General features: G+C 44.4%; 1 protein-coding gene across 4 annotated transcripts in view; it reads right to left on the bottom strand.

Moving 5' to 3' along the window:
- CCDC91 (coiled-coil domain containing 91) overlaps window positions 1-3,394 on the bottom strand; it is a 457,779-nt gene that overhangs the window by 219,036 nt on the left and 235,349 nt on the right. The gene's annotated exons all lie outside the window — the stretch shown is intronic.

Below are 3,394 nucleotides of genomic sequence, written 5' to 3'. Positions count from 1 at the left end.
ACCAGGCCCATGCCCAGTCCTCCTTTCCCCCTCCCCCCATCACATCAAGCCCAGGGCCTGGAGCCACTCCCCACCCCCATGGGGTCCCGGTCCACTCCACCCACTGCTGCCATCTCCAAAGAGCATGGGGGGCGGGGGGGCAAGGCCAGTGGCACGGGCTTCACCCCCCAGACTCCATCCCCTCTGTTATGGCGGCTCTCCACTACTCTGCTGCTACCTGCTGTCCATCATGCTTTATTCTCAATCTGACTGGCTGCCAGACAACCAATCAGAGTGCAAATAAAGCATTATGGACAGACTAAGGCTTTTTTATATATAGATTATTTACATGTTACCAGATCAGAACACAGGTCCATTTTACCTGGCATCCTGCCTTCAGCACTGGCCAATACATGATTCCAAGGTGCTAAAGACTAACATGAACACCTTGACCCACAAGGATCCTACCCCAGATGTTCCCTAGAGTATATTCTGTCCATACCGGTTCACACTGACATCTTAAGGATAACATTGCAAAAAAATCTCAAGTGCAAGTTTACTGGAAAAAGAGAATGAAGCATAGAAGATTGTGCAAATGTGTAAAGTTTCTTAAAGAAAGATTAGTACCATTTGAGAAAATGTTACACTTCAGAGTTACTGTGATATTCCTCTGATTATTATTATTGTATTTTTAACACAACTTCACACTGGGTGATAGTGAGCATCCCATCTACTGAGGAAGACTGTACAACAGCTCCCCTTTAAGTCCATCAGGGCAGCATTCTTGAGGAAAGCTGTTTATTGGGAAATGTGAATCCTTTACAGCTGCTGAGCCTGCGTTTCATTGTCATCTACATCAAAATAAAGCCTGGAAGGTAAGCAAACCGGAAAAAGTACTACCTCTCTAAGTCAAACTCTTTAATATTGAAGGGAATGATTCATACTGTAAGCACCTTTTTAAAAATGAAGTATTCAACACAAATTGAAAAACTGTTGACTTTTGTTTCTGTGTTCATTCAGCTTTCTCCCTCTTGTCCCTTTATATTTTTCCACTGTTTGAGAGAATGGGGAGTACAAACAAAAATGGGGCGGAGCATGGGCAGAACCAGGGTTTTATGAAGGGGTAGTGTGGGAGTAGCCACAAGCACTGCAAGAGTGGCTGAAGTTCTGCTCCCAGCTGCCTCCCAACCTCAGCAGGCAGTGTGCTGGGGGAGAAGCAATGGAGACATCTTTTCTTTACATCCCCAAATCAGGTATGATCCATACTACTACACCCCATCTGGATCCTCCCTGGTAGTGGGGGTGGAGGGCAGCAGGTCTGTGAAATTTTGATGATCAAGAAGCTATTTTAAAACAACTTTGTAAGAGGTGCTACAATTCTTTTCTTGATTAACAGGTCAAGCTTCCTCCAGGATTGGCAGCTATTCTACTGGAGTTAGATCCTTGCTGTTGGAGTCCACTAGCAAAGCCTGACCTAATTTGTGCACAGAAATTCAAGTCAACTCACAAACCCAAAGCATGAAAAAGCCTCATTCTAATTTGAAGGCTCCCTGGGCCCTTCTAGATGTTCAGATAAGAGTGTGATAGGATTCAATGGACAATCCACACAATCATGCCTCCTGCCATGCCACACATGGCTGAAAACCTGCTGAGAACCCACAACTGATGGGGCTCACAACCTGGGGAGTGCCCCACGCACTGCCACAGCTGTAAATCCCGCAGCTGATGGGGTTCCCAGTAATGGGGGTGCACAATGAACTCCTGTGGCTATGAGTCCCACAGCTGATGGGGCTTGCAACCACAGCAGCACTCCATGTGCTCCCAGGGCTGAGAGACTCATCAGGGGCTCCCCCAGCCATAAGCCCTGTCAGCTGCAGGACTCGCAACCACAGCAGCACATGGTGCACCCCTGTAGCTGGGAGCACCTGGCAAAACATTCAATTAGTGGCATGATAAGAATGCAGCAAAGTTATTACACATTTTTGGTGGAGTAACGTTATGGCTTATTCCTTGTTTTATCATGCCAGTAACTGATTAAACATATGGCTGGGTCACAATTTAAGATGTAATTAATTGGTTAATCATATCTTAAATGTAATGTGTACATGGGTTTTCTGAGACCTTCTTGGATGTGACCCTCAGTCATGCAAATGAGCCTGAGGTATACAGCTGTTACCAGAAGCCCCTCATTAAAGACTTGAAGCTGTAGAAGGCTAAACAGAAGAACCCTATTCTGGTAGGAGGTTAGGTCAATCTGTAGTGACAATGAAAAATGGGCTGGTGGTAATACCCAGAGAGTGAAAATGTCCTGATGGACAATCACTCAAAGGAAAGTACTACCTTTCAACTATGTAAATATAATACCTCAATAATGGTAACCTAGTCTAATAGTGAGTAAGTCTATCACACTTTAGCATCGACACTTCTGTACTGAAGCACTCCTATCAATTTATTTTCTTTATCATACTTCAGCTTATTTGTAGTTTAGACCAAAGCGATCCAATGTGATTAAAGTATATTTTATCATATGGAAATTACTACAGTAGCTCTTTTTACAAAATGATAAAATTCTGAATTAAACTATCCAGTTTTCATTTACCATATTTACCCAAATCCAAGACAACCCTGAATTTAAGATGATCCCCCAATAATTAGATTCAATCCATTTAGTATCAGTCATGTTTGCTAATGAATGGTAAGTTTTCACAGTATTTCTAAATGATTTTTAAAAATATATTTTTAAAGACCAGAGATTTTTTTTTCCTGTTACTTAGATCAAGGGTATAGACAAATAATCAACTTAAAATGAGTTGAAAGAAAACAGGGACTTTCCTTGTGATACCTGCTCCTCAGTTACCATTGGTATTCTGGCAAGTGCCCTACAGTAAATGGAAACTAAGTGGGGGCTATTTAACCCTGTTTGATTTAGGACTAAACTACTCTGGTTTAGCTAATTGTAAGCACACAAATAGTTACAGCAGAGACGTGGTTTTACGGTCCTCACTTCCTGTTAACCTGCTTTATTTTGATCAAATGTCCATACACTCATTGATATTGCAACTACAGTCAGCAGTTTATCTGTAAACTCCTTCAAGTATAGAGTTACCATATTTTCAGTTCCAAAAATTAGGACACCTGTTGTTGTGGGGGGTGATTGTGAGGGGGCAGTGATATGCCAGTGCCCTGCCCCTGCCATTGCCTCTCACTCCCAGGCCACAGCCCTGCCCCCCAGCCCTGCTGCTGCCCCTTACTCCCAACCTGCAGGCCCCTGGCCCTGCCAGTGCCCCTGACTCCCAACCCAAAGTACCCCACCCGGGCCACGCTCATGCCCCTGACTCCCAATACACAGCACCCACGTTCCTGCTGGTGCCCCTCACTCCCAACCCTCAGCCCCTGGCACTGCCACTGCCCCACA

This window comes from Gavialis gangeticus, unplaced genomic scaffold, assembly GCF_001723915.1.
Source record: "Gavialis gangeticus isolate Ggan-Ray unplaced genomic scaffold, GavGan_comp1, whole genome shotgun sequence".
NCBI lineage: Eukaryota > Metazoa > Chordata > Crocodylia > Gavialidae > Gavialis > Gavialis gangeticus.
This window is presented reverse-complemented; position numbering and strand designations above follow the sequence as displayed.